At 42.1% G+C, this 19,156-nt stretch overlaps 1 protein-coding gene across 5 annotated transcripts in view; it reads right to left on the bottom strand.

Annotated features, from left to right (window-relative positions):
* LOC308481271 (serine/threonine-protein kinase Sgk3) overlaps positions 1-18,520 on the bottom strand; it is a 59,428-nt gene extending 40,908 nt beyond the window's left edge. For 3 of the 5 annotated variants that reach the window (XM_081013516.1, XM_081013512.1, XM_081013514.1), the window contains exon 1: positions 17,651-18,202. The gene's annotated coding sequence lies outside the window, so the exon portion shown is untranslated. Of the gene's footprint in view, positions 1-17,650; positions 18,203-18,348 lie in introns of those variants that run through there. The other 2 variants (XM_081013513.1, XM_081013517.1) reach the window with 2 other exon arrangements.
* Between the last annotated feature and the right edge of the window lie 636 nt (positions 18,521-19,156).

The following is a 19,156-nucleotide window of genomic DNA, read 5'->3' on the forward strand; positions in this document are numbered from 1 at the left end:
ATTTAAATTAAACAAACAGAAAACTAAGGTGTTGGGAAAAAATCTGACAGATACAGAGTCAGAACGGTTTCAGAAAGAGACAGAATTAAATGTGGTTAAAAAAGTAAAGTACCTAGGGGTAAACATAACAGCAAAAAATCTAAGTCTATTTAAGGATAATTATGAAAAGTGTTGGGCAGAAATTAAGAGAGATTTAGACAGTTGGACAAAATTGAAACTTTCTTTGTTAGGCCGAATTGCTGCTATCAAGATGAATGTATTGCCAAAGATGTTGTTTTTGTTTCAAACACTTCAGGTTTTGGATAAGACGGAGTGTTTTCAGAAGTGGCAGAGAGATATTTCTAAGTTTGTCTGGCAGGGCAAAAAGCCCAGAATTAAGTTTAAGATATTAACTGATGCGAAAGAAAGAGGGGGCTTTGCCCTGCCAGATTTAAAGTTGTATTATGAGGCCGCAGCTTTCTGCTGGCTAAAAGACTGGCTACTTCTTGAGGACACTGACGTGTTGGATTTGGAAGGGTTTAACAATACTTTTGGATGGCATGCATACTTATGGTACGACAAGGTTAAAATCAATAAGGCCTTTAAGAACCATATTGTCAGAAAATCACTGTTTAATGTCTGGACAAAATATAAAGACTTGTTGGAAAATAAAACTCTAAGGTGGCTTTCACCTTTGGAAGCTAAGGCCCGAAAAAGACCCAATATGGAGGCCAAATGGCCAAAATATTGGGAAATATTAGAAAAAGATGGAGACAACTGGAAATTGCAGAGTTTGGAGAAAATGAAGGATAAAGTGCGAGACTGGTTACATTACGCTCAGATTAAAGAAGTTTTTAAAAATGATAAGAAACTAGGGTTCCAGGTGGAGAAATCGAAACTAGAAACAGAACTGTTAGAACCAAAGACTAAGGTGCTTTCAAGGATGTATAACTTGCTGTTAAAATGGAATACACAAGATGAAATGGTTAAATCGGCTATGATAAGGTGGGCGCAGGACATTGGGTACAATATCATGTTTGAGGACTGGGAAAGGTTGTGGAGTACTGGGTTGAACTTTACTGCATGCAATGCTTTGAAAGAAAATGTAATGAAAATGATATATAGATGGTATATGACCCCAGTCAAACTTGCAAAAATATACCACCTGTCTGATAATAAGTGATGGAAATGTAAAGAGAGTAAAGGAACATTCTTCCACCTCTGGTGGACCTGCCCTAAAGTGAAGGCGTTCTGGGAAATGATTTATAATGAACTGAAAAAGGTATTTAAGTATACCTTCACAAAGAAACCAGAGGCCTTTCTTTTGGGTATTGTCGGCCAAGGGGTGGCAAAGAAGGATTGGACATTTTTTATGTACGCAACAACAGCAGCAAGGATACTTCTTGCAAAGCACTGGAAAGCTCAAGATCTACCCACACTGGAAGAATGGCAGATGCAACTGATAGACTATATGGAACTGGCCGAGATGACCGGCAGAATCCGTGACCTGGGAGAGGAGAGGATGGAGGAGGACTGGAAGAAATTCAAGATTTATCTACAAAAATATTGTAATTTGAGTGAATGCTAAGCAGGATGCTAGATCATAAATAATTGAGCACCACTAAATTAGATGATTTAAGATGATAATGTGAGATTGAGAAAATATAAATTTCTTCGAGAATTACAAGATTATAAATAAATAGATGGGGCATAAGAATGCAAACAAGATGATAAATTGCTGGCAAAAAGTTATAACGATGAAAGTGGGAGCGGGAGATGTGAGGGAGTCCAAAGAAGATGTGAAACTATGTTAAGACATATGCTACATTGTTTATTATATCTATTTTGTATGTTAAACCCTAATAAATATTTATAAAAAAAAAAAGAATGCAAAAGTAAGTAGGAAATCTTGCAGCCTATTGAGTTTATGATAGTAACAAAATGGTTCTCTCTTTAATGCTCAGCTGTGTACTATACATTCTAAATAAAAAGGAATTTGTGTGAAAAAAATTGATAATTAGGTTTAGATCATTTTTAAAATATATATAGCTTTCCAAAAAGATCAGAAACTTTAAAGGTTTGCTTATTTTGCTTTAGACAGTTATAAAAGGATACTGAAAGTTCATTCTCATGACCATATTGATATGATGGTGATGTTGCAAAGGCACAGCTAACTGGCTTTTGGCCATGGTAATTAGCCATTTGTTTGCTTCAACATGGCAAGATCTCAGCTCCCTACACCTCCTGGTTGAATCCATCTTCTAAAAACTGTTGTCAAAAAACCAGTTACTCCACTAAAAATAAACCCTCAATGCCCTCCATTACATTAGGAGGCTGAACTTTGTGTTAGAGTAATTATGAATTACGCAGATGGTGGTCAAATACGCTTCTGTGGAAGGATGCTACATCTTAGTAGGATTTTCCATTATCTTGGTATCAGAGACAGCTCTTTACTCCCCAAATCCACTCTGAATAGCGCTTCACAAGTAAAATACGAGAATGCTTGAAATTTATGCCAGCCCTGTAGGGCAACCACTGAAATTCCACAAACATCTCCAAATAGGTTGCATTGCCAAGAAATGCCATCAGAGTCAAAACAAGGTGATAAGGAAATCTTACTCCAGCATATAACAAATGAGGCCTTTAAAATAAATGAAGTCAAGCTGTACTTGAATACCTCTGGATAGATCTAATCAGACCTTCCTTGCACTAATGAGTGACTATTCGTCACTTTGAGCTGAGAATCTGGCAACCCATTCAACTTCTTTAGTCTACTGTTGCAAGTTCCTATCTATTTTGCATTTTCAACTCTTGCTATGAAATGAGGGGGAAACTTCCTCAGCTTCCTACTGTTCCCAATTTATAAGGTTGGCCTAGCAAACCTAGTATACCCAACCCATCTTTAATATTTAAGAAGTCAAAAATCACATGCAGATTAGGAACAGAAGACAGATAATTTAAAGGCTCATTCTAAAATCAGTATTATTAATGTAGGGCCAAATTAGATGTCCCATACTAAATGTCCCAAACTAGATGTCCCATAAGGGAGAATTCAGGTGATAACAAAATGAAAATTAGGCTGTTGGATCATGTTATAATCCTATTTGCTATCCTTGATGTTAACTTGTCCATGTTGCATCTGAGATACTTGCAACTCTGACAGCCATATAAATAGTGGAACTAAGGGACAGTGATGGGGCAGGCCGCATCACTTCTCCCTGATCCTAACTCCTCATTGGCCTTGACTGCTTTTGCCTGGTTTAAATGTGCCCTTTAACTCTGTCATGAATTTTTGTGTAGAAAGAAACCTACTGTACAAACATAAAATGAACATTTGTTGCTCTGCCTGCTTTTGCTTCTGGCCCAATCCACCACTGGTGTGTGGCCCCCAAAAGGTTGCCTAGAAAGGAATGTGGCCCCCAGGCTGGGGAAAAATTCCCCACCCCCTGTGCAAAGCATAAAGGGTAAAGGGGACCCCTGACCATTAGGTCCAGTCGTGACCAACTCTGGGGTTGCGGCGCTCATCTCGCTTTATTGGCCGAGGGAACCGGCATACAGCTTCCTGGTCATGTGGCCAGCATGACTAAGCCGCTTCTGGCGAACCAGAGCAGCGCACGGAAACGCTGTTTACTTTCCCACTGGAGCGGTACCTATTTATCTACTTGCACTTTGACGTCCTTTCGAACTGCTAGGTTGGCAGGAGCAGGGACCGAGCAACGGGAGCTCACCCCGTTGCGGGGATTTGAACCGCCGACCTTCTGATCTGCAAGTCCTAGGCTCTGTGGTTTAACCCACAGCGCCACCCGCGTCCCTTGTGCAAAGCATAGGCTACTTCCATTCCCACTTTATAGATAAACAGAACAAACAGGTGTTTTAACACAGTTTCTCCATGTCTAGTTTGGCTCTCACCTAAATGGATGGCTGCATAACTCACTCCCTTGCCTCAAAGTTGTTATACCAATACACACACATGCAGAAACTGGACACTCAACATACCTGCTTCTCACTTTTGCGGCCATAGTTGCGCATGAATGCAATTGTCTGTGACTGATCAACTTGCACGGCCTAGGAGACTGCCAATTTCTGTTATAGGCTCGAATAGTTTTAGCCCAAATTTAGTTTTTAATTTCAAGTTTGTTTTTCAGTATCTACCAGGAGAACAGCGGATTTGCAAACAAGATTAAAAAGAGTTGCTTACCAGGGTTTGACTTGGGGATGAGCAGCTTTCCAGCACTCTACAAGTACAAGGGCACCACTGTTTTCATCCAAATGTAAAATAATTCTGGGATTCATAGCCATGCCAGCCTAAACTTTGCTCTGAAGAAAGTCTTTGTTTTCAAATAACATCAGTGTTTGGCAGCAGATGAGTGCATGAAGAATCCTATTCATCTGCTATGCAACGTACTAACAACCCTTCTTTTAAAAATGGAGGCACAATTCCTCCCTTCCCCTTTATACACACTCCGGTTCAAGTGCAATGCAGAATATTATTACAGATTAAAAATGCTTTCCTGACAACTCAGTAAATTACAGAAAAATGTCTATGTCCTATTGCTCTTTTCTCTCTACAGCTGTGTTAGTGCTTTGTAAATCCCCTCGGTAAAATCCAGCTAAGTCATATGTAGAGCAGATCCACTGAAATCAATTGACCTAAGTATCTGAAACCCACTGATTTCAATTAGTCTAGTAATAATAAATAATATTTTTATAATTTGTACCCTGCCCATCTGACTAGGTTGCCCCAGCCACTATGGGACACTTCCAACAAATATAAAAGCATAAAACATCAAATATTAGCAACTTCCCTATACAGGGCTGCCTTCAGATGTCTACTTTAAGTATGACTAATGTTGGATATCACCCATTGTAAGCTGCTTGAGTATTTATGACCTTACACTCCTGTCTAGAGCCCACCTCCCTGAAAGCCATCTCCTGTCTTCACTAACTAAAATGACAATGAAGGAGGTTGTGGACAGAGGCAGTAAGACATCAACTGCCTCTTCCACAAGAAACTTGTCAGGGTTCAAACAGAAAAAAGAAGTAGAGGATCAACAACTTTTACATAATTAAAAATAGAACTGTAGATTAATCAGATTCAGTTTTCAGCTGGCAGCAGCAAATACGTCCTCTGGGCAAATGATTTACAGTGTATATCTTAATGTTCCACATTCCTTCCCCTGGAAAATTGGATAACATTTAGATACTTAGATATAATCCACAATAGCTTATAGGTTGCTTTTAAAAACCAAATGCGCTGGCGTAGTAGCAAGCTTCCAGCAGCAGGAAGCTTTTATAGTCATTGCAACCTGTGTCACTGCATACCTAGTTGACAAGCTGCCTGTTTATTTTAATAAAACTTCAGAACCATCAGGGTACATCTCACCTCAGTGAGGAAAACATGCTTCTTTTGCCCGGCTTTGGGAAGTGAAGAGGTGTAGTATTTCTGAGGGCAGCTTTTTATCATACCCTCTGCTGTTTTATGTTATTTCAGGGCTCATCCACACTTGCACTTGTTCTAGGCATGGGTCTGAGAGGTCTTTGTTTTGTCCTGAGCGTTGACCTTTGTTCTGATTCAGTGGTAAACAGCAGGTTTTCCTAGAGAAAGCAGTAGGAGAAAAGAAAAACCTCTCGGACCCATGCCTAGAAATCATAGAACAAGCAGAAGTGTGGATTAGTCCTTAGTTTACGCTGTTTCTATTTTGTGCTGAAGTTTTAATCATTTTTAAGACTCTGCATTGATGTGTTTTGATATGTTGTGCACCGCCTGGTGTAGTATAGTGAAGGGCAGTATAGCGACACCTACATAAATACTCACTCTCCTTTACACACACAAACTCACCACAGTTCATTTGCAACCCAACCCAAAGAGCAACAGGATTTGAAGTTGGCATGCATGCACTGACACATTTTTAACTGCTTCCTCGATCCTTTTAGTTGCCACATCTTTGCTATGTAGGCACCAAGGAAAGGGTGTGATACATCTTAAGTTTCTGGAGGGAGCTTAAACACACACAAGACGTTGAAAAGGACTTCCTACCCACTTTGGCATGCATCCCTCTACTGTCAGCCCATTTCTCTACTCCAGCAGGCCCTGCTCATTTGGCGATTCAGATGCAGCTCCCAACCAGAAATCCAAACTTTTATCCAACCTTTCCCGTAATTTCTACATGCTAGACTCATTATCCTCTTCACTGCTTTTTGTCTGCAGAGTCCATATGGGCCCTGGAGGAGCCATTGCAGATGGGGCTGCATTAACCATTGCCCCAGAGTTTCAGCCAAAAAAGCAAGGGCCTGTATTGTAATACAATACTTGATATTTACTGCAGGACGAGAGAACAGTGTCCAGGGGTAACACAGGATGCCATTCCATTGACATGTGAGGCAGGAAGTGAGAACAGCTACGCCCATCAGGCTCCTCCTATTCCCCAAGCAGCCACTACAGACCCCTGGTGTTTAAAAATGCTAAGGTGTGCAATCAAAATCATAGGTCATGAAAAGAATGCCTTAAAACCCCAAGTGTTAAACTGACATATTTAAGGGCGTGGCGGAAGCAGGCTTCCAGGTTTGAGGCAGCTGCACAGCCCACTCAGTCAATTGTAAGGGCTGGAATTATATTTTCCCTTCATGAACAGTTGCTTCCTGTGCAGCCGCAATAAAAGTCCAAGACTAAAGCAACCCTAATTCGGAACCAGGTCCGCTTAAAGCCACAGCAGATTTCATTCAGAAGATGAATTGCTAGAACAATAAGAAAACCTTGCCTCTCGGAGCAGTTTCATACAATGGCCCACCTGCTTTGCTTATTGCACAGTAAACAGTAAGGGAGAGCAAGCAGCTAACATGCCAAAACTTGAAGACCGTGAAGAGGACACAGAGATTTTACCTCAAACACCAAATATTTTCATTGCCTTCCTCTACAAATCAGTTCAGTTCAATGTTATAGTAAAATCACAAAGCTGAAGGATTAGACAGGGTTCATGAACAGCACCCACTGCTCCCAGCCCAGTACAGGGACCCAGTTCACATGCAACCTGCAAAACCATGAGTTTGTGTGAATGACCATGATTTGGTTTACTGTTACATCCAAAACCTTGTTCATGGTTTGTGTCACTCTACACACTCCAGGGCCTTTCCTCCTTGTGGTTCATCTCAGGGAGACAAGCCACAACTCTAGGTTTGGATGTAATGCTAAGTCAAACCATCGCTTTGCCCTGGGTGCATACATGCATACATACATACATAGTTTTATTTGTATGCCGCCTTTCCACAACAAACCATGTTGAAGGGGGCTTACAACATGCAAAATGCAACATAACAAAAGTAGTCATAAACAATAAATATAACATTTTTTAAATACACAGCCAAACTAAACAATTTACACATAAATCACAACTAAATCTAAACTACAGATACTAGAAAGAAACAACAGCAACAACCTGCCACCACCAAAAAACCCCAACAACACCGAGGCATAGCAGCAGTAGGACCCGGCTCTGTGAGTCCACCAAATATTTGCTCATTTGTGCAGAGCCTCCGTTTGACTTAGCTTACATGTTAACTGAGCATTATGTTCTCAGCTTAACACCTGATTTTGTGATGTGTGAAGACTAAAGTCTTCACCGAAATACCGCAGGAGACAATACCCTGCTAGATAGAAATAGCCATCTGAAATCACTGAACTGAAAAACAGGATCCTCTGCCTAGAATTACTAGGTACAATTAACATGAACCAAGTAGCCTGTATTCTTCTGTAACACCGCTTTCATTGAAGCACAGCAGGTCTTTCCCCCTCACTGACCACTTGGGGACTGAACTTTTATGCACCACTTGTTTCATCTCAGTATCATATACCAAATATTTTAAATGAATTTAAAGAAATATAAAAAGATAACAGTAAGGGCTTTATTATTTATTTTTTTAAATGTCTTTTTAAAATTTCTTTAATCTATCATAGTAGATTGTGATGATTAGCTCAGTCTTCTTTTAAATTTTGTGCACAAGAACCATTTCATGTAACCCAAGGCAAACCCTTGGCAGCGCCATACAGTAATGTTGCCATACCCCATTTCTCCTCAGGCAACAAGTCTCACTCATGTTACATATACAGTTATTGAAAGAAAATCTGCACGGTTTCAGGGCTAGCCTGATCATACAATTAAATATAGCAGTTACAAAGCCAAAGGGGGGGGGGGCTGCCATGGAAACCACATCCCTTACAACATTTATTTATTAGCATTTACATCCCACCTTTTCCTTCACAGAGCTCAAGGTTCTCCTTCTCATTTACTCCCCACAACATCCCCGTCAGGTAGGTTAGGCTGAGAGGCAGTGACAGGCCCAAAGTCACTCAGGGAGCTTCATGGCTGAGTGGAGCTTTGAACCCTGGTCTCTGAAGTGCTAGTTCGATACTCTTAACCAGGACACATTCTATTCATGTAAAAACATGTCCGCGGGCCGGACTGAGAAGGCGATTGGGCTGCATCTGGCCCCCAGGCCTTAGGTTGCCTACCCGTGCTCTTAACCACCACACCACACTGGCTCCTGAATTGCAGAAGATGCCATTTCCATCATGTGTATTCACATGCAGCCTTTTTATCTTACAATCGCCTGGGGCATGCCGCTTAAATTGTGCGGTTCAGCCACATGTGGAAGGAAAACTCTTTGGCTGGGTATCCGGGTGCCAGCCAAAGCAGAAGTGTCGCCCTGCCTGCATGCAACAGAGCAAGTTGACAATGTCCCCTGGCACTGCAGGAATTTTTATTTACCTCTTTTTCAAGTTCCGACACCTCTGTATTTTCAGCTCTGTTTCTGTTCCCAGAAATGTCATAAAAACTTTTTTAGAAAACAGAAAAATTTTATATTCCTGATCAGACATATTTACAACAAGTTGAGGAAGATGGTGGGGAACCAGAGCTCTCAGACTTCCCTCCAGTCAGAATCTATCCCAACACCTCCACCTACTGTATAGTCTTCTTAGTAAAAGAAAAATATGTAACACTTCCCAGTAAATCACTCTTTCCTTCGGAGGATGTTACAAAGAGGTAAATGCTGTGTTTACTCCTAGAGAGCAGAAAGATTACCTCATTCTCCAAGAACTGGCTAGAGATAATTTACCAGAGGTAAACAATAATCTAACGGGGATAAGTTTGCTCTCCTTGCACAGCTCAGTCTTAGACAGAGTTATATCCATACCTTAAGCCATTTGTGCCTAGGTGCCCCTATGCAAAGGCTGGACTGCCTGAGTATTGGGGGCAGTGGGAGGGGTGTGAGAAAGGTAGAGGGAGAGAGAGATGACATATACTAGACAAATAAATTCGGAAGTAGTCCTCAAGAGACAACTGCTTGCATGAGACAAACAGCAATGTGGAAATAGTGTGGGGGTGAAGGGAAACATGGCAGCAACATATCAAAGTTCAAGGCCATTGCATCACCTCTGAAATACCCAAACAGGTTGAATGGCTATTTCAGCATGGATACTGTACCAGTGGATTTTTTGCAAGCACATGAGGTTGGACTAGACAACCTCTGAGATGCCTTCTAACTCTAGAATTTTTTTTTTTTTAATGTTACACTGATTGAGAGGGCTTGGAGCACATAATCCTGAACACTTACATCAGCCGTGGGGAAATATTGGCAAACTCCCAGTTCCCATCATTCCCAGCCAGCATGTCCGAAAGGTTGATGGGAGCTGTGGTCCACCAATATCTGGCAGCTCACAGGTTTCCCACCGCTGACTTACATGCTGACTCAATAAGCCAGTTACCAACTGGAACTCTTCATGTGCCTCAAGACTGTATGTGTAATTCAGCTTGCTCTGGACAAGGGTGGTCCTGTTGCAAAGAAACAGGAGAAAGCCTAAGCTAAGAGAAGTATTAGCAGTTCCTGCCATAAATCCTCTTCACAGTAGTTAAGGAGTATTACCCCCCCAAAAAAATAATAGATCTTGTACACATATATGCCTAGTTATTCCCCCACACCCAGAACCAAGCCATAGATTGTGCAGGTAATGCCTCTAATTTGCCCATTAATTATCCCGTGCAAGTAGCAGATTTCATCTAGCAAGCCTACTCTTCCCCAATTAAATCATAGAATCATAGAATCATAGAATCATAGAGTTGGAAGAGACCACAAGGGCCATCGAGTCCAACCCCCTGCCAAGCAGGAAACACCATCAGAGCACTCCTGACATATGGTTGTCAAGCCTCTGCTTAAAGACCTCCAAAGAAGGAGACTCCACCACACTCCTTGGCAGCAGATTCCACTGTCGAACAGCTCTTACTGTCAGGAAGTTCTTCCTAATGTTTAGGTGGAATCTTCTTTCTTGTAGTTTGGATCCATTGCTCCGTGTCCGCTTCTCTGGAGCAGCAGAAAACAACCTTTCTCCCTCCTCTATGTGACATCCTTTTATATATTTGAACATGGCTATCATATCACCCCTTAACCTCCTCTTTTCCAGGCTAAACATGCCCAGCTCCCTTAGCCGTTCCTCATAAGGCATCGTTTCCAGGCCTTTGACCATTTTGGTTGCCCTCCTCTGGACACGTTCCAGTTTGTCAGTGTCCTTCTTGAATTGTGGTGCCCAGAACTGGACACAGTACTCCAGGTGAGGTCTGACCAGAGCAGAATACAGTGGCACTATTACTTCCCTTGATCTGAAGGGAATGAAGCAGCTTCGATTGCATTACATTAAATGAAGCAGCTTCGATTGCATTACCTGAGAAATAAAAGCTAAATTCCTACAACAAACACAGTTTAGCTAATCATATCATGCTTAAGAGGAAAAATGACCCTCATGGCTGTTGCAAGTCTGTGGCATGAAAATTTAAATGTCATGACCAGTGACTGCTGACTACACCTGTCTTCTGTTGTCCTATTAAATAATTTATTATTATTATTATTATTATTATTATTATTATTATTATATAAAACAAACCCTGCCTTTTGTAGTGCAACATGCTTTTTTCCAGCCCTCTGATGATAATGAGATCACTTTTTGCACTTGAGTTAATGCTAATTCGATAAGCATTTTCCTATAAACAGACCCCTCCTGTACACCCAAGCTTTTTAACTTTATGGAATCTTCCAGGATTCTTATTCTTCAATACACTCTGACCCCGTGAGATCACTGTGGGAGCCAGACCTTTTCACGTTAGCTAGACCCCTTGCCTTTCTTCCCTGTTCCCTTGCCTCTTAGCCATGTTTGCTATTTTCCCACATTGTAGGACTTGTGAGAAAGCAAGTGCCAGTCTCATTCTAAAAGGAAGTTCCCTGCTGTGTTGATGGAGGGTTTCTAGAAACGCAGGGTGGAATCAGATCCATCCACAATAAGCCTGAGCCTAATCAGGGATAGGAAAACTTGAAACACAGATCAAAGAAAGAAAGAAATCTGGGTAGTAGCAGTAGTATACTGCCCTTCATCCACAAGTATCAGGGCAGTTCACAACATACAGGTACAGGGAGCTGTCCACTACACCAACTGGCAACTAAGCACCTCTTAAAATCCCCACACCCAGTCACATTTGTACCCCAGCAAGTCACAGTGAAAATTCAGTCAACTGTATTGAGCTTATGTTCAAGGCAAAGTGGGTTGGGATAGCCTGTGTTTTGTTTTGTTTTGTTTTGTTTTGTTTTGCCTTGCATTGAACTAACCACCTTTTCTGTTCCATAGCACAGCGGAGCCATTTTTACTTACCGGTACTTTCAGCCATTTTCTGCAGATGAATATATTAACAACAACAAATTGGGGTAAAGCAAAAAAATTCCTTCCAGTAGGAGGAAGACCTTTCATTGCCTACAGACAGCCACCCAATCTTAAACAACTCCTAACCCACAATAATACTACAACCAGACCTAACACGGACACTGGCACCAGAGCCTGCAATAAACCCAGATGCCAACTTTGCTGCCACATACACCCGGACAACACCATTACTGGCCCCAACAACATCACACATACCATCTCGGGACTGTTTAATTGCTCATCGTCTAACATTGTGTATGCCATCAAATGCCAACAGTGTCCTTCAGCTCTCTATATTGGACAAACAGGCCAAACCTTACGCCAAAGAATAAACGGACACAAATCTGACATCAAGAATCACAAGACAGAGAAACCAGTAGGAGAACACTTCAATCTCCCAGGACATTCTATACAAGATCTCAAAGTAGCTGTTTTACTACAAAGGAATTTCAGAAATAGACTGGAAAGAGAAGCTGCTGAATTACAACTCATTACCAAACTTAAAACCATGGAGAGACCTGGCCTGAACAAAGACATTGGATTCTTATCTCATTATACATGACAAAGCCATTTCTCACCTTCTCACCCCTTGCTTTTTCCTGTAAGACCTATTGCAGTCGTTAAGAGTCGTCAACTGGCTCATCTCAGCTATCTGCCAATCACCCATTCCCACCACCCTTCTGAGTAATACCCCTCCCCACCTTCTCACTATATAGAAGGATCTGGCAACTTCTGTTTCAGTGTATCTGAAGAAGTGTGCTTGCACACGAAAGCTCATACCAAGAACTAACTTAGTTGGTCTTTAAGGTGCTACTGGAAGGAATTTTTTTGCTTTGACTATGGCAGACCAACACGGCTACCTATCTGTAACTGGAACTATGGAAGGCACCACATTGAGCCGCATGAAATGGAAGTCCATCAACCTCACCAAGAAACTTGCACAGGTACAGACTGATATCTTCTTTCTTACTAAATGCAAGAACCTGGACATTATACCCAAGGGTCTTAGAATTAAGAACCCTCTACAATCCACGTATCCCACTGAATATACAAGAAAACTATGCAACACTTTCTCTAAGAAGCTGCTCAAACATCTGATCAGCGTTCTCTACTCTAAACAGAAGCTAATAAAGGAGGAACTCCTTGTATTAGACAACTCTATCAGGAACCACCAAACTTGGCAAGAGTTCCAAAAGGAAAAACAAAACATTTACCACTCTCAACTGGAGCTACTGAAAAAACAGAAAAACAAGAAACTCTCTAACCTTTCCAACCTACAGGCTACTAATCAAAACAAGATCAACAATATTGTCAATCTCTCACAGCAAGCACTCAGCCCAGCTGAGGAATCAGTCCTTTCACGTGGACTGTCATTCTGCCCTGCCAAATCCCCACACATGATTCAGTTCTACGGGGACTTGGAAGCATTTTTCCGCCGTTTACGCCTGAAGGAGTATTTTCAACACACACAACAACAAGACAAATCAGAACAAACAACAACTTCACAACACAACACCTCTCAACCCACTGGAGAACAACAACCACCCTCCCAACAGAACACTGACCACCAACTACCACCGAAAAAGTGTTACACAAAAAGGGACTCCACATGGACCCCTCCTGATGGACGCAATACCACACTGGACTTGTACATTGACTGCTTCCGCCACAGAATCCAAACAGATGTGACCAGAAAACACCATCGCTTACAACAAAATCTAAACCATGCTGAAAGGAGAGCCATAGATAATCTCAGAAACAACCCAGACATTATAATTAAAGAAGCAGACAAAGGTGGAGCTGTCGTCATCATGAACAAAACTGACTACATTCAGGAGGCTCACAGACAACTTTCCAATACCGCCTTTTACATAAAATTGGACTCAGACCCCACACAAGAATACAAAAAAGAACTGAACAAGATTGTTAAGGAGCTACCCCCACACATCCAAGAACAGATCCTCACCAACACACCAACAGAACCTCGACCAGGAACTTTCTATCTTCTACCTAAAATACACAAACCAGGAAATCCAGGACGCCCCATCATTTCAGGTATTGGCACTATTACAGTGGGTGTCTCCGGTTATATGGACTCTGTTCTGAAACCATATGCCATCAGTGCTCCCAGCTATGTACGTGACACCACAGATTTTCTGAGGAAAATACAATCTTTAAATAATCTTCCCAACAATACTATACTAGCTACTATGGATGTGGAATCTCTGTATACCAACATCCCACACAACGATGGTTTACAAGCTATAATGAACACCATTTCAGATAAAACCACAGCGGACCTTGCCACCAAACTCTGCCAATTTGTCCTTACCCACAACAACTTCAAATTCGGTGATGACCTGTTCCTTCAGATCAGCGGCACAGCAATGGGCACCCGCATGGCCCCACAGTATGCCAACATCTTCATGGCAGATTTAGAACAACGTTTCCTAAACTCCTACCCACTCAAACCTCTCTTGTACCTGCGATACATTGACGATATTTTTATCATCTGGACACATGGTCAACAGACCCTGGACACCTTCCACCAGAAATTTAATGATTTTCACCCCACAATCAACCTAACTATGAATCAATCTATACAAGAAATACATTTTTTGGACACTACTATAAAAATACAGGATGGGCACATAGACACCACCTTATACCGTAAACCAACTGACCGACAAACATATCTACATGCCTCTAGCTACCATCCCAAACATACCAAACAGTCCATTGTATATAGCCAGGCACTACGTTACAGCCGTATCTGTTCCAATTCTACAGACAGAGACTCTCACCTAAGAGATCTACAGCAAACCTTTTTAGAACTAAAATACCCAGCAGATGAAGTTAGACAACAGATCAACAGAGCCAGACTGATACCCAGAGAGAACTTGCTGCAAGACAGACCCAAAAAAGAAAATAACAGAACACCTCTAGTCATCACATACAGCTCCCAAGTTAAAACAGTACAACGCATCATCAGAGATCTACAACCTCTCCTGGACAATGACAGTTCTCTTTCTCAAGCTCTGGGAGGAAGACCTTTCATTGCCTACAGACAGCCACCCAATCTTAAACAACTCCTAACCCACAATAATACTACAACCAGACCTAACACGGACACTGGCACCAGAGCCTGCAATAAACCCAGATGCCAACTTTGCTGCCACATACACCCGGACAACACCATTACTGGCCCCAACAACATCACACATACCATCTCGGGACTGTTTAATTGCTCATCGTCTAACATTGTGTATGCCATCAAATGCCAACAGTGTCCTTCAGCTCTCTATATTGGACAAACAGGCCAAACCTTACGCCAAAGAATAAACGGACACAAATCTGACATCAAGAATCACAAGACAGAGAAACCAGTAGGAGAACACTTCAATCTCCCAGGACATTCTATACAAGATCTCAAAGTAGCTGTTTTACTACAAAGGAATTTCAGAAATAGACTGGAAAGAGAAGCTGCTGAATTACAACTCATTACCAAACTTAAAACCATGGAGAGACCTGGCCTGAACAAAGACATTGGATTCTTATCTCATTATACATGACAAAGCCATTTCTCACCTTCTCACCCCTTGCTTTTTCCTGTAAGACCTATTGCAGTCGTTAAGAGTCGTCAACTGGCTCATCTCAGCTATCTGCCAATCACCCATTCCCACCACCCTTCTGAGTAATACCCCTCCCCACCTTCTCACTATATAGAAGGATCTGGCAACTTCTGTTTCAGTGTATCTGAAGAAGTGTGCTTGCACACGAAAGCTCATACCAAGAACTAACTTAGTTGGTCTTTAAGGTGCTACTGGAAGGAATTTTTTTGCTTTGACTATGGCAGACCAACACGGCTACCTATCTGAAATTGGGGTAATTCTCCCAAGCCACAACATGCCCCAGATATGCAAAATGACATTGGTATTCAGTAGTCATGTCCACTGCAATGGCATCTTTCATGTCCACTAAACAACTCCAAAGGAATATTTCTGTGAACACGTGTAAGAAGATGCAGGTTTACAGACATGTGTATGGACACATCAGCAGATCTGGCAATATAAGCTTTAAGACCCAATCTTTTCATTTCTTTCTCATAAAGAAATATGGCTGCTGACAGAATCTCTCTTCCCTTTGCCTTTTATAGGACTATTTTACTTAGTCCCTTTCGAGCTGAAAAAAGTTTTTTCAGATCTAGTTGTGTTAGTTAAAAGGGGAGGGGAAGTGACAAATGTTCAGAGTGTTAGCAATCAAACAGCTCTTTTATATTCAGCTCTGTAAGTGGGTAAATGTTTTTGATCTGCAAGCAGAATAGGAACATAGGAAGCTCCATCTAGAAGGCCCATCTAGCTTAGTATTGTCTACACAGATTGTCAGTGGCTCTCCAGGATTTCAGACTATGGTGGTCTCATCCAGCCCTACTTGGAAATGTCAGGGAATGAACAAGAGACCTTCTAAATGAAGCACACATGCTCTACCACTGAGCAATAACTCTTCCCCAAATTTGGAGATATTGGGTTTATTCATATTTATTAAACTGATCTGTGTCAATCTGGTATTTTATTATTTTGAGTTTATTGTCTTTAGTACCGCTAGTCATCCCAGAAAGGGCAATATTAAACAAACATCCTAGTAAATATTAAATGACATTTTTGCTGCTCCTCTTATGCCCTTTCATGATATGCACAGAAAGATGCTGGAAGATTGCACTCTGAACCATTAAAATTTACAACAACTCAAATGTAGCTCAACAAACAATTACGTATGTACAGTATTTTGCAATAATTACAGCAAGAGGCTCAGGTTTATGTCAAACAGGCCCCAATAATGATAAGTAGGAAATATTTGATTTAAATCCCTCTAGAAAAGACCAGACACACAGTACCACACATACGTAACTAAGAGTCAAAGCAGAGGTGATTAGGCTGTGATCAGGGTGGAGAGTCCTATACATTCTGCATTACAATTTCTTTAAATAATTTTGAAAGAAACTTGTTTCTTAATCACCGTGGGCATACTTTGTTTTACACATCACCACCACCACTTATTTTTCAGAAAATCCAGTTGCTACGTAGAACTTTTAATAAGGGACAACAAGAAATATAAGAAGCTTCTGCATGGTTGACTACACAATGGATTTGAGAGAGAGACACCAAGGCTTTGTAAAACCTCTCAGTCCCTCAACAGACGCAAGCTGAGAAGAGCCCACTAACGGAACCAAACAGCCAGGAAATTTGAGATTAAAGTTCAGCAGTGTAATCTTATATTTACACTCAAATGGAAAGTTGGCTTCCTCTAGGATTATCTCCTCTTTCTTCATCCTGTTCATCAATTTCATAAAAGAGACAAGAAAAAAAAGAGCCTGCACAGAAAGTCTGCCCTAAAGACGTTACTTGAGCAATCATTTACCTCTCTGGCAACTAACTGAGAGCAGAAGTATGAAAAAGTGTTTACAACACGCTTTTCAGACACTTTCCTATATTGTTCATGCCTTGTGACCAAGTTCTTCCGCATAAATTCCCACATTACATTACAAAACAGACAATGATATGAATAGCAGCAGCAACAACAAAGTAACAGAAAATTAAGAGCAAAAAAAGAGGACAGTAACGGTGCTGATGATAATACACAAAAAAATACAAGATCACCAGTTAAGAGAAAAAGAGGAAAATCACCCAGTCATTACTTAGTATATAATGAGTGCTTGTGGGACATTTGAAAGTAAAGCAGTCTATTCAGAGTCATTCTGCGGGTAGAATAAAGGAACTCAGCATTCACCCTCCTCTGGAGTACTACTACTACTACTACTAATAATAATAATTTAATATCGAACGTTACAAACTTCCTGATACAGAGTAGAAACCACATGCCACAGGCCTCAACCCTGTCAATCCCCAGGGCTCAAATTAAGCCCTGTGATCTTACCTTAGTTGAGTTGGATTGTTTCGGCAAGAGAAAAAGACGTTCGCTCAGCACCTCAGTACAGCACAGAAGCAAACAAGGCTTCGGATCTAAGCAGCCTCCAATTCCGGTGGCTTTGACACCAACTGCACCACGATCCTGGGCAAGTCCACGCAGAAGGAAACCCAGCTGAGTTCAAGGAGACTCCCTGCCACAAAAGCGCGCGCAGGACTGCAGCGCCAAACCTCCGGGTCCCCTTGATTCTCCAACCAGCAACGAGCGCCTTCTAACTCAATGGCCCCGTTTGCAACATGCAGAGCTCTGCGTTTAAGGGCTCCCTCCCTCCCTCCCTCCCTCCAGGTCGTACCTCCTCCTGCCCAGCCCAACATCGCGCTTCCCCGCCGAGAGATACAACAAACCCTCCCTCCGTCTCCTCTCCTCGCGTCCTTTCGGAACGCTCCCTGCCCTGGCTCGTTTCCTCACTGACGTGTCAGGATCATGGAGCAGCAGGCGGAGAGAGACCCGCACGCAGACTTCCAAGCGGGAAGGCTCCCCAGTGGGGAGCCCCACCCAAGCCCAGCTCCCGGACTCCCCGCACTCGCAACACGGAGCTTTAGTCCTCCACCTCCACCACCTCCCTGCCAGCTCCTTTCCGCTCTGCTCCTGGCGGTGCGCCGTGCAAGGAAGGGCCCGGCAAGCCCTGTCCGGAAACGCCGACCTACCTTAAGCTTGCACCGGGTCCGAGGACGGCGGCTGCAACTTCTGCTGCTGCGGCTGCTGCTGCGGCTGCAACAACAAGCGGAGGCGCCATGCAGCTTCTCCCGCTGCGAGACGCTCAGAATGGATGCAAGAGCCTGGCCGGGTCATCCGAGGACGGGTTTCAGCGTTTTAGGTGCATGTGACGCGGAACTGGCGGGACGTCTCGCCACCTGGTGGGCGGTTGTGACCCCTGCAGGCCCCGGCTCGGCTTTCTTCTGGGCGGCGCAGGCAGAAATTCAACAGGTAGATCACCTGTTTGCGCCTTATCACAGCCTCCCCGTGCCAGGAAAATGCTGACTATTAAAAGGAAGCATTCTCTTGAGGCCGTTCTTTTATCTATACTGTACTGTATTTGTACTGTATTTAAAAATTACCAGCAAATAGTTACAAAGATGGGGCCTGTTTTTTCAAATAAAAACACAGAAAATGCTGCTCACCTTTCAGTTATTAATTTTTTGGCAGCTTATGCCATTCTTGCTTAGACAAGCCTACCCAGGTGCTTAGAAAGTGGAGGTAATTTTAATCTGTTTTAGTATTTTAACTTTTGGATGATTTCAAGTGAATGTTTCTCAATTTTATTTTTTTCTCTTTTTGTAAGCAGGTTTTTTTTTTACAATCAAACAGTGTATAAATTTTATGGAATAAATAACTATAAAGCTATTGGCAGCCTAAAGAGAGAGAAAGAGGGCAAGGAACACTCAAGTTAACGATAAAATTAAAAGTAGCAGATAAAAGCAGCATCAGATATTTCTGTTCGTGGTTAACATGTTT

This window comes from Podarcis pityusensis (genome assembly GCF_964106645.2).
Source record: "Podarcis pityusensis genome assembly, chromosome: 7".
In the NCBI taxonomy this organism is placed as follows: Eukaryota; Metazoa; Chordata; class Lepidosauria; order Squamata; family Lacertidae; genus Podarcis; species Podarcis pityusensis.